Here is a 12,885-nt window from a genome sequence, read left to right as displayed (position 1 = left end):
ATTCACTATTTCAATAGGCGGCACGGTGACGCAGTTGTAGCACTGTTGCCTCACAGTAAGGAGACCTGGGTCCGCTTCCCGGGTCCTCCCTGTGTGGAGTTTGCATGATCTCCCCGTGTCTAAATGGGTTTCCTCCGGGTGCTCCGGTTTCCTTTCACAGTCCAAAGACATGTAGTTTGGGTGCATTGGCAATCCTAAATTGTCCCTAGTGTGTGTTTGTGTGTGTCCTGTGGTGGGTGGGCACCCTGCCCTGGGTTTGTTCCTTCTTTGCGCCCTGTGTTGGCTGGGATTGGCTCAAGCAGACCCCCATGAACCTGTGTTAGGATATGGCAGGTTGGAGAATGACTGACTGACTTTTTCGATAGAAATAGCGCCTCAAAATATTTCATATTTTATTATATTAACACCACAAAAGTTTTCCCCCGAACTAAAGCAAATTAGCCATGCATAGTTTAATTTAATTTGGTGTCTGAAATTTTTTTTTTGAATAGTTTATGTCTTCAAGTAGAGGCAGGTTTGAAATACAGTAGAAAACCCATATAGAGTTTTCCTAAAGACTGATGAAAAAAGATAAGTTAGATGCAGGAAATTGTCAATGATTTCTCAGAATCCCATTATTACAGGTTTGAGTTTGATGTGCTTATGTTATGAGATGACCACTTTCAAAACGTATTTCTCTTAGCAAAAGTATATGTGGCAATATGGGCTTCTTTATTTCTGGAACATTTCTTTTGCATTATCATTTTTCTTGGTCATAGTGATTATTTATTTCACGGTGCCACAATGGTGTTTTGTATTTTGTTTTGCCTATGATTCTCGTTACTAGCACACTGCTATCATTTACCAAGGTATATAATTTTGAACTGTGCCACATCCTAACAGAGACCTTTAAATATCAGTGCAATGATTCATTCATATAAATGATTTGGATAAAACAAACACAATTGAACGTAATATGAATTTCTTTGTCAAATTTCTGGTTCCTGTAGTTAATATTTTCCCTCTGACTTTGATTACTAATTACCGATTACGCTTTGGTGCAAAAGGTTTCATCTTCTCGGTTTCAGCTTGTTTCTGACTTTCACTACATTTCATCTCCTGGTCCTCTTCCTGCCTTCAATTGTCTAGGGCTTTTTTTCAGTAGTTTCATTGCAGTTATTTTTATGATTAATAGTTGTAATCCAGTTTGAAGTGCCCTAATTTGGTCTAATTGTGGAATTTGCTGTTTCAAATTACTATCGCTTTTCATGAATGCTGCTGTGTTGTTGATAACAACCGTGCCACTCTTAAACCACCAAAGCCTGATGCCCGATTGCAGCATGTCACCTACAACCTTGCATTAAGATTTTTGAAATCATTGGGCCACTTGTTTCTATATTACAGAACACAAGAAGTGATAAATGCACTCAAATCAACCGCTATGCTCCGTTGTTTCTTGTTTCTGTCGCTTGTCATCATGAGCGTATAAATTCACACTTCTGCACTGAAACAATGTGAAGCAGTTCAGCAGCCAGCATCTGTGTATTCATTAGCATCTCTCTGGCAATTTTTTTTTTTCATTTTGCTCACATGGGGAACATTCAAAGTGAGCATCTGTGCTCATATCAGATTTAGATCCATCACAAAATTCATTTGAACAGTCAAAGTAAAAAGATTACATAGGAGAAATAATAAAGATAGGGTCGCAATATCTGCAGTGTAAGCATAACCTTAAAAGGCACTTCATCAAATAAGAGTGTTTATATTTTCAAAGTGTGGCCACTAGGGGGTGAAGCAGAGCTCTAAACACAAGTACAAAAGACAGACCTGGATTCAAATACATTGGTTCATTTGTAACAGTACCATGATGGCCTTCTTTTAGTGATATTAAAGATATTAATCAGAACTGCTTCCCCGTTTTTATCCAGTATGACCTGAACACCATTACACATCAAAGCTTATCTTAAACAAACCAGTGCAAAACAAATTATAACCATAATGGGCAAGAAAATTTAGATGTATAGTTTTAAAATGGTAGACTGTAAGCCAGGGTGTGAGATTTTAGTTTGTTCTGGAAATTTCACCTTTAAATACAAATCAAAGTATTTTAGAGTTACAAACCAAGCTAGCTCCATAGTGCAGAGAGAATGGCCACAGAGAGCTGGCAGTAGTGGCAGCACACTGTTGTTGTGAACACATAACGTCTCCTCTTTTAGTGCGACATTTAAGTTTGATTGGAAAATCAGAATAGATTGTCCAAAGTCAATACCAGGAAGTTAACTGATCTTTCATCAGATGTTTAGAACATTGTAAAGAAAGAAAGCTAGAAGAACGGTCCCACCCCTCATGACAGTGGTTTGAAATGCCACCTCAGATCAGAAGATAACTGAGTACAAAGTCAGGAATAGAGGGGCGAAGATTCCCTGGAGAGATAAACAGGGTAGGATTGGACATTTGTATGCAATATCATAGTTGGTTCCACCACTGAGATAACATGGGGTAGAGGTCTAAGATTTCCTGATGCCTTGAACCATGGCCTCCTTTTTCACCAGGTGAGATTTAGAAACCAGTTTGTTAAGACAAATTTCAAGAGGGTCACCAGATCCCAAGGTGTTATGGACTCTCCAGTAAACACTCCCATAAAGGAGGTAAGGAAGACCTCAGAAGTCACTATAAAAAAAGGAATTAGGTTGAACCACCAGCAGTTCACATCCAGAAGAAATTCCACCCCGTGCAAGGTGGAATCTCAGCATCAGGCAGTCTATAGCCCAGGTTTAAAGACATTTTAGATTGTATTGATCTTCTGTGAATCTTCCTGGGTCTTGAGAGTCTCTGTAACATTACTAAGATTTGGACCTGTGCTTTTCTTAGTAATAAAATACATTTTTTTCTTTTATATTATGGTGTGAGAGCTCTATGTATTGGTCTGAACTCTCCTGGGACATAGCAGTACAGAGAGAGAGATGGTGAATAAGAATAGAGGGTGCTTTGATCATTCTTCATCGGTGGGATTGAAGCATGTACAGGAAAGAATGCTTTGGCAGCAAGGTCTCATTTTACCTCATAAAACACCTAAAGTTTTCCACTTTGCTATATTCTAATTTGTTAATTTGGAGTTTAAACATCTATATTTATTGTTAGTTTTATGTTTGGTAGTGTGTGAAAAACTCTGAGATGCATCCTTCTAAAGAATTCCATAGATGGCTTAGGACTGTTGAATTAAACAGGCCAGGAAAAACAAAATACTAGTAAGTCTGTGGCGAGTCATTACAGGTTACATAGATGATTTGAATTCTTGAATATGCCATGGATAAGATTTCCTTTAAGTAGTATGGTAACATAAACTACAAGATTACATAAAAAAATTACATTAAAATAAAATTAAAGCACTTTTACATAGAATATGCTGCTTCTATAAATACAACAAAACAACACTGAATGACTCTATGATTGCTGTAAAACTAAATAATAAACTACATATCCTCTAGTGGGAAAATAATTACACATAGACTGGGAATTCAGCTTTCTAACCAGTCAAAAAACATGAAAATTACAGTATCTGCCGTCAAGAGAAAGAGTAACAGAATGGCACATTAAAACATTCATTTTAAGAAGATTGATTCAGCTATAAGGCAACTCTAATATTTTACATAATGAAGCAATCACACTGTAGCATGAAGCAGAATTATTCTCTTTGAGTCATCCTTATGGGAGATTTTTTTTTTTAGCAGTTATGTTTATTTGCTTTCCTAAATCATTGTCTTTATGTTACAACTGTCATTTCTGTTCATCATTTCTATTACTTTTCTTGGTATTTTTCATTGCATACATTATTTAACTTTCATACTTGTCAAAACAGAGTTCTAATACACTTTATAAATCATTAATCAGTGACAGGGTAAGACCACAAGATATTGCCACAAGTTTTTCTTTTCTTATTATCTAATTCTAAATATTTTACTAATAGGCAGGTCTGATATTTTTGAAAAACTCCCAGAGCCTAAAGGCATCTGAAACTTTTATTTTGTAGGCTAGTAAAATAATAAATTAGTAACCATAAAGTGTGTTGTTTTTGGATAACGCCTTGGGTCCCTTAGCTTCTACCGATGCTCAAAACAATAAGATTACCAGCATTGAGGTATCTAATAATTGAAATCGATTTTAAGGCAAGCACATGGTAGGTTTCTTTTACAATCAACCAGTATTGATATGTATATTATAAATTATAATGATAAAATAACTATATACTGTATATTATCAGGCAAATAAGCTTGGGGAGTGTTTAACTGGGTATGAGCATGGAAAACAAAAAATTGGGAGATAAAATTAAGGGTGAGACACAAGAGATAACCACTTGCCTGTTTTCATTTTTAGAATGGAAGAGCACCACCAAGAAGAACATCAGTGACATCACTTCGGGAAGCACAGTCTTCACTCTGCCTCTTCTGCTACCCATGCTATATAAATGTAAATACGACCGGAAATCCGCATTCAAAGATATACAAGCTACCTCAAGGCAGCCTGACTGGACTTTAATTGAATGTTCTTTCTTGGTGCTGTGTCAAACTTTATTTCCACCTTATTCCTTTTTTGGACATTAAACAAGACTTCCCATGGGATCCCAAATCTTTGTCTTCTTTTATCACAGTCTATATTCATACATCCATAGATAATGCAAATTCAGAAAGTATTCAGACCTCTTCACTGTCTGCAAACTTTTTTTTGTGCTGGAGATTCAGTTTTAAATGAATAAACCTGACATTTTTACCCATCAATCTACTGGTAATAATCTATAATAAAAGTGAAAACGTGTTTTAAGAAAGGTTTCCAGATTTATTAAAATCAGACACTGGATTATCTCATTTCTATATGTTTTCAGACCATTTGCTATTGCACTCCAAATTGTGGTCAGGTTCTTTCTGATTGATTGAGATGTCGCTAGAACTTGATTGGAGTTCACTTGTGGTAAATGTAATTGACTGGACATGGTTTAGAAAGGCCCACACCTGTTTATACAAGGCCCTGCGATTCATGTTGCATGTCAAGACAAACATCAAGCCATGAAGTCCAAGGAACTCTCTGTAGACTTCTATAATAAAATTGAAGCATAGATCAGGGCATTAGTATAAAGCCAATTTTAAAGCTTTGAGTCATCCCAGCAGAACGGTGGCCTTAATAATTGTAAAAATGAAGAAGTTTGGAACCACCAGGGCTCTATCTAGATCTGGTCATCTGACCAAACTGAGTAAGCAGTGAAGAAGGGCTTTGGTCAGGGAAGTGGTCAATGTAGAATTCCCATTGAAACCAAGACACACAACTTTAGGGTTATGGGAGTAAAATCCCCATAGACACAGGAAGAATGTCCACAGTGGGTACAGGATTTGAGCCCAGGATGTTAGCCTCTGCTAGTAACTGTACCAAAAAGAGAACCCACTATGCTGAAATTACACATTATGTTGAAATTAAGCTGCACAAGTATATAATGTTTTCTGAACAACCAAAATCTTACTAAATCTAAGATACAGGGAAGATTTATTACATTAAAAAAAACAGAAACAAACAGATGGTAGATTAAGGAAAAAAACTATTTGGTGAAACAACAAAATTGTAGTGCCTTGAGGTACAAAGTAGGAAGTATGAGAAAGACCCAGTAGTGTAAAGCCCTTTTCGGATGGGAAAATCTTTCAGAATATATACCTGTAAAGCCACTGTTAAAAAACAATATCTATAATTTGTTTTATTGATCTTAATTAGAAATAGATAACATTCCATACAGTGAAGACAATTTTAACAGATCAAAGCAAAATTCAACTCCCACCCAAAAGAATGAGAGAGGAACCAGCAACTGCAGCTACTCTATAAAAGGAGCAAGAAATGAAGGGTATCCTTTTTTCTCGAAATGGAAGTTTATTCTAAAATGTTATTGATCAGATCCTGCCATATTTATAAAAAGATTTGAACAGATCCTCTAAGTGAGAATTAGATTTTTTCCCATTTCAAGTAGTATAGAACATCGGTTACCTACTGACTTAAGAGTGGTGGGGTGGGATTCTTCCAGTTAAGCAAGATAAGTCTACTTGCTAGTAGTGAAATAAAGGCAATTACAGTCTATTTGCTCTTCTCCACTTTAAGGCTGTCTGGGAGTACACCAAGCACACCTGTTGGTGGGTTCAGAGTGATTGTGACACCGAGGCTGTCTGACAGGCATGCAAAGATTTTTGTCCAAAATGGTGCTAATTTAGTGCATGCCAAGAACATGTGGCCCAGTGAGGCTGGAGCTCGATTGCCACATTCCCAGGTTGAATCTTGCCCTGGAAACATTTTGGACAATTTTAAACGAAACAGATGTGCTCAATAAAAGATTTTAAGTTGAATGACTGAATGCTTTGCACATATGGAGCTCGAGTGTATTCTGTGCATGGCTGCCTTCCACTCCTTTTCTGAAATATTAAGTGACAGATCCTTTCCCAGATGTACTCTGGTGTCTGAATATACTCTGAAAGGAAAAGACTTTAAAATACTTTTATAAATTGTAGATATGCTATCTGAGTCTTCACACAACATCTGCAATTTTTACCATGATAAGACATCCCAGGAAAAATTACACTGATAGACATGCCTGCTACATTTACGCAATGTTGTCAGATCAAAACAGATTTTAAGGACGAACAATTAAAAATTAGGAGAATAAATTAAATGGTACAAATTCATGAATGAATGTATTATTAACTGATTAAGATAAGTTAACAACTGGTCTTGTTAAACATAATTTCGATAGAGAGGGCTCAAGTACATCACTCCCTTTTAATGTGGGAAGTGACATCCTTCTCATCTACAACTCTATCATAGCCAGTGTGATTTTTCTACACTGTGGTGTGCTGGACTGGTAACATCACTTCGAGAGAGGCTCACCGAATAAACAAGCTCATTAAAATGTCAGGCTCAGTTATGAGACACACTGCTGATCCCCTGAAGGTAGGAGAAAAGGAGAGAATTAAAACATTATGAACAATGTTGCACATTCTCTCTCTGACACACTAACACTAAGGACTTTCAGCAACAAATTATTCAGCAGAAGTGTGTCAGGAAATGCTACTGGGGCTCCTTTATACCAACAGAAATATGGCTGCATAATGCCTGACTTTGACAGTGACTGCCAAGCCAGCAGTTTTGTTTCTTTTAAATTTTGTTCTTTTTTATCTGGTGTGTATGTTCAGACCATAGCGTATGTATTTATTTATTTATCTATTCATGTATTTAATGAGCTTCTGTAAAAAGCCAAATTTCCCCATAGGGACAAATAAAGTTATATCTGTCTAAAAGAATTCTGTGTTTGGGGCTCCTCTATCCACAGACTCATCCACTTCACTGACGTGATAGGAATCGTTTTGAGAAGGTTCAATGAGGGCTGCACAACAGTATGAACAAGTTCATCGACTGCCTCCATTTTTTCTGCAAAATCCTCTAAAATCCCAGTGGAAATGCCCTTTTCACAGAAAATGACTTAATTTTATTGACATGTCGATTCATGCTAGTTTAACCTGTGCTTTTTTAATGGACTTATTATAGAAGGTAAAAGGCTCCATAATCTTTACAGAGACATGAACAGACAGTCCATAAAAAAATGACTGATTCAGACAGGACTAAAATTACTGAGGTCCTCCTGTAATAATTACTTTACCCACTTCATGGTGTAAAACTAATCCCATCCGAATTGGGCTTTAGTGGACTTTCAGCCGTCTGAGAGTAAACACAAGCAACTGAAAAGACTACAATGGATTATATTGCAGGCTGTGCACAGTACAAGTCGAAAATGTTTGTGGTTAAGCTGCATAACAAGCTTATGAAGCCAATTCTGATCAACATGGATGGGAGGTGACATGCAAACTCCACAAAGTGACAAAATCAGAATTCAGAGCTAGAACTCTGAGGCCTGTTGTACAATAGGACAGTTTAAAGCAATGTAATTCCTGAAAGGTATATTCGTGATGTACCCATCTGTTATTTGTTTATTATAATAAATGTTAACTGTAAAAAGAAAATGTATATTGACCAATCAATAAATATTTCTTTCAAGTGCATCTCAAATATAATTTGGCAGAACACAACATTGGTTTATAAATTGGAAATATTTTTTAAGGTGGAATTTGTTATCAGATTACAGTGGTGTAACACCTTCCGTTTAAGTACTTTAGGCTTTTAAGCATAGTGTCTCCTATGTTGAGAATTTGGCCTGCGAAGGAGAGATAAGAAGCAAAACACCCTTTTGAATTACTAGCCCATACAATTTAAATTGTACCATGTCTTTCAAGCATCATAGAATTTTTTTATTATGCTATTCTTTTTCACTAGAACAAAATGCCAACCGTTTTTGGACAGAGAGCTGTTAAATCCCATTCCTTTGATATGTAAATTGTTTGGTTTTATTTGAACTAGTAATCCACACAGTAGCCTGATTAGATTTTCAACAGAAAGCTTTGGTTTCAAAGGGATCAATTCTCTCTCTGCCTTTATGTGATGTACTGTATACAGGATGTGTATGTGTGTAAGTGTTAACGAACACAGAGATCAGATGTAGTAATAGACAACTGGGCTCGCTCGACAAAACCTCCACCTTTCATAGCAGAAGTCATTTGAAAAGACGAGGGATATTGTCTTGTAATACAAAGGGCACGCTCTGTGTCAAAGATTTGTTAGGGCTTTCACAGCAAAGAATTCTTGAGAAAGACCCCGTATTTTAGATACACATTGTTCACTTTTTTATTTTTATTTATACTGCAAACAATAAAATAAATAAATAAAGCTGTTATGCTTCAAGATCTTTATTTTAACTCATTGCAATGCAACCTTAAGGTAAAACAGTTGATTAAAATGTGTTAGTCTGTATTGACAATTTTAATTCCTAATCTCTGTAAATTACAAGTAGACATGATTTTACTTCAACGTGCTTGAAAGTTAAACACCACATATTAACAATAAAATCATAATGAAGTGAAAATGTTAGGAGGGGTTTGCAGGATGTCGGTTGACTGAACTTTACAAAATCATCATTTCTTCATACACTGAGCTCATTAATAATGATGGAGTTGACTTGTGACCTTTATTAAGTAATAAAATAGACAACTGTTGCTGGGCTACCTTTATTTTAATTCACTTCAAACTTCTTTGTGTAACTGTTCAATTAATTTGTGCCTTTATGTGTATATATTATTAACTTATATAAAGTTTATATTTGTGTTCTACTTAAGAACTTTTAACGGCACTCTGCCCCTGCACTCAGCAAAGAATGGTATACAAAAAAAAAAAAAAGACAAAACTGAATTGAATAATAAAATCAAAACAAATCAATGGTGGTACAGTACAAACCAGTTACTAAATCCTGGGATCCTGAGCAACAATGTCTAATAGCCACCCTAATGCCCCATCTTCCATTACTTCTCCCAAGGACTCATCTTTTCAGTCATGCAAAACAGGTCACTCAATCATATTAAACATTATATATAATTCATATGAAAGAAAAACATAAGTTCATCATACTTTGTCTAAAAAATTGAAATTAATACAAAATATTTAAGCTTATTAATAAGTCCAATTTTAAAACACACATATGCAAGTTACCGCTAGAAGTAAGCAAACTTAAGTGTATTTTAAGTTTATTGTCATATGTGCATGGTAGAAATGTGAATCTTCGAAGCCTAGACACCAGGGAAAACACATACAAAAATAAAACAATGTAATATAGTACAGTTCTGCGGTGGGTTGGCACCCTGCCCGGGATTGGTTACTGTCTTGTGCCCTGTGTTGGCTGGGATTGGCTCCAGCAGACCCCTGTGACCCTGTGTTCGGATTCAGCGGGTTGGAAAATGGATGGATGGAATATAGTACAATACTCCTATTTTTTAGTACAGTAATCTGCCTCCTGTCATTTTCAACTTTCTTTTTTGCAAGAAAAGAAAAATATACTGGTGTCGTCTGTGCAAGGTGGCAAGCATTGGGCTCCATCTATCTATTTAAACAACCCAACTGCACCCTTTCCAGGCCACTTATTTTCAATAATGCATCCTCTTCTATAGAATTATGTCTCCAAACTGGACAATGTGAGCACATGGTTTGTAGTATATATTTTTAAAGCATTTTCTGACTTTCCTTTTAGAGATCTCTATTTCTGTGGCATTTGATGTCATCTTTTTTCACAAGTTCCAATTAGTTGGTCATCAATGAAAAAACATGTACTGTATGTCATACCACAGCTCTTAGCTCTCTTTGCAATCTTGAAATTGGCAAAAAACAGGCATTTTTCCTCAGTATGTCATGGTCAGAATAAAGCAAAATCTGAGGCAATGTTTAAAACATAACAAACAAAATTAGCCATATGCCAGCATAATCTGTGTTCATAGTGATTCATTTTAATCAGCCTTTTTGAAGATTTTAAACTGAAATAATGTATAAAACATAGTCTACTGTAAAGTACTTTGATAATCAGAGCATGGTCAAATGGCTCATTTGCAGATATCTTTTATGCTAGACACCGATTATTTAAATAAAATAACAAAACTATACCTCAAGAGTCTCTATCCTCTCAGCCTTTAGTTTAAATAAATTTGTAATTTGTCAATGATCACCTTACAAGTTTTAAATGTATTAACTTCTGCTGTCTCATTTGTCACACTTCATGCTTCATCCAATCACAAATTTTCTGTGTTAAAGAGTAAGTTATTTTCCAGTCAGATTACAATACAAACCAGATTCCTTAATTGGTTGCAATAAATTAATTACCAAACACATCTATTTCAGTGTGAAAAAAATATTGGAGACAATCTGAACACATTTCACTTAAAAGAAAAGCAAAAAATCCAACTGTTACACTCTTCCTCTGAGCATTGTAAAAGGAAGCCAAAAAATTTTTGATAAACAAGTCTTCCCTTTCAGTAAACTCATGTGTTGACACTGAATACTTCACAGACTTACTTAGATTCAGATACCCAGCTCTATGACAATAAAAAAAAACTTTATCCTGTGAGATAATCCACCTAACCAACTGTACTAAAGAAAAGCTTACTGGTTGTTATGAAGCTTGAGGAATCAACTATGTGTTCATGAGATGAGCCAACACAATTATGTCACATTCTAAAAAGCTGAACCACCTGTCTCTTTTACATGCCTTAATTCTTACCTGCTGTATGAAACTTCACAAGATATCCATCAATCCATTCATCCATTTTTTGCCATTTATCCAGGTCTGGGTTGCAAGAGCAGCAATCTAAGCAATGATTTTCTGACATCCCTTTTCCCCGTCCTCTTGGGGAATACTGAGGTGTTACCCAGGAGAGCTCTGAAATATAATCTCTCCAGCATATCCTCAGTCTGCCCTGAGGTCTCCTCCCACTTGGACATGCCCGAAGCACCTCTCCAGGGAGGCATCCTAATCAGATACCTCAAACCACCTCAACTAGCTACCTTTAATTCGGAGAAGCAGTAGCTCTGTTTTGAACTCCTCCCGTATGTCTGCTCTTCTCACCCTATCTCTAAGGCTGACCCTAGACACCCTGAGAAGGAAACTAATTTCTGCTGTTTGTATCCATGATCTAGTTCTTTTCCGTCACTACGTAAAGTTCTGACCTTGGTGACGATAGGAATGTAGATCAGCCAATAAATTGAGATCTTCATCTTTCGGCTCAGCCCCCTCTTCACCATGACTGACTGGTACAATCTCCACATAATTGCAAACACTGCTCTGATCTGCCTGTCAATCTCTCGCTCCCTTTGTCTCTCACTTGTGAACAACATACCAAGATACTTAAACTCCTCTTCTTGAGGTAGCATCCAATCCCCAACATGGAGTAGAAACTCTACCCTTTTCCGACTAAGAATCAAGACATCAGACTTGGAGGTTCTGACCCTCTCAGCGGTCACTTCACATTCAGCTGTAAACACCCCAGTGCATGTCTAAGGTCACAGTCCGATGAAGGCAACAGGACTACATAATCCGCAAAAAAGCAAAGATATGATCCTGGGTCCACCCAACTGAAACCCTCCACTCCTAGGCTGTGCCTAGAAATTCAGTCCATAAGAATTATGAACAGAATCTTTGACAAAGGGCTTCCCAGGTGGAGTCCCCCACCCTCCTGGAATGAGTCTGACTTACTACCAGCAATGTGAACCACACAATTGCTCCACTTGTACAGGAACCAAATAGTCGGAAACAATTGGCCTGATATCCCATACTCCCAAAGCACCCCCATAGAACTCCCAGAGGAGCATGGTCATATGTGTTTTCCAACTGTACAAACTCTACAACAAAGACTAGTTGGACATGCTCTCAAGAACTCTCTAGAGTTCTCGTGAGGGTAAAAAGCTGGTGCAGTGTTCCACACCCAGGATGAAATGTTCCTCCTGAATTCAAGGCTCAACCAACAACCAAAACCTCCTTTCCAGAACCCTGGCATAAGATATCCAAAAGAGGCGATCCTCCTAAAGTTGGAATTGAAACCACCACCCTAGTTCACCAATCATGTCCCTGACCTCCATACAATGTTAAAAAGTTGTGTCAACCAAGACAGCCCAACAATATCCATGACCTTTAACACCTCAGAGTGAACATTATTCACCCAAAGAGGCTTGCCTCCGGAGAGTTTTTAACTGCTTCAGCAACCTCAGCTCTAATGATGGGTGAGGTGCCCTCTGAATTCCCAGGCTCTGTCTCCTTAGAGGAAGGTGTCTCGGTGGGATTTAGGTGGTCCTTGAAGTATTCCTTCCATTGCCCAACTATGTCCTCAGGTGAGGTCAGCAGCACTCCATTCCTGCTATAAACTACATGGGTGAAGCTCTGCTTCTCCATCCTGAGTTGCCTGACAGTTTGTCAGATTAGCTTTTAGGCTTTCTGAAATTCATTTCCTGTGGTCTCAC

At 37.1% G+C, this 12,885-nt stretch overlaps 1 protein-coding gene across 1 annotated transcript in view; it reads right to left on the bottom strand.

Annotated features, from left to right (window-relative positions):
* LOC120532664 (solute carrier organic anion transporter family member 4C1-like) overlaps nucleotides 1-12,885 on the bottom strand; it is a 98,226-nt gene that overhangs the window by 14,690 nt on the left and 70,651 nt on the right. The window lies entirely within an intron of this gene.

The sequence above is a fragment of the Polypterus senegalus genome, chromosome 7, assembly GCF_016835505.1.
Source record: "Polypterus senegalus isolate Bchr_013 chromosome 7, ASM1683550v1, whole genome shotgun sequence".
NCBI classification, from domain to species: Eukaryota; Metazoa; Chordata; class Cladistia; order Polypteriformes; family Polypteridae; genus Polypterus; species Polypterus senegalus.
The sequence above is the reverse complement of the archived record's forward strand: the minus strand, read 5'-3'. Positions and strand labels throughout refer to the sequence as shown.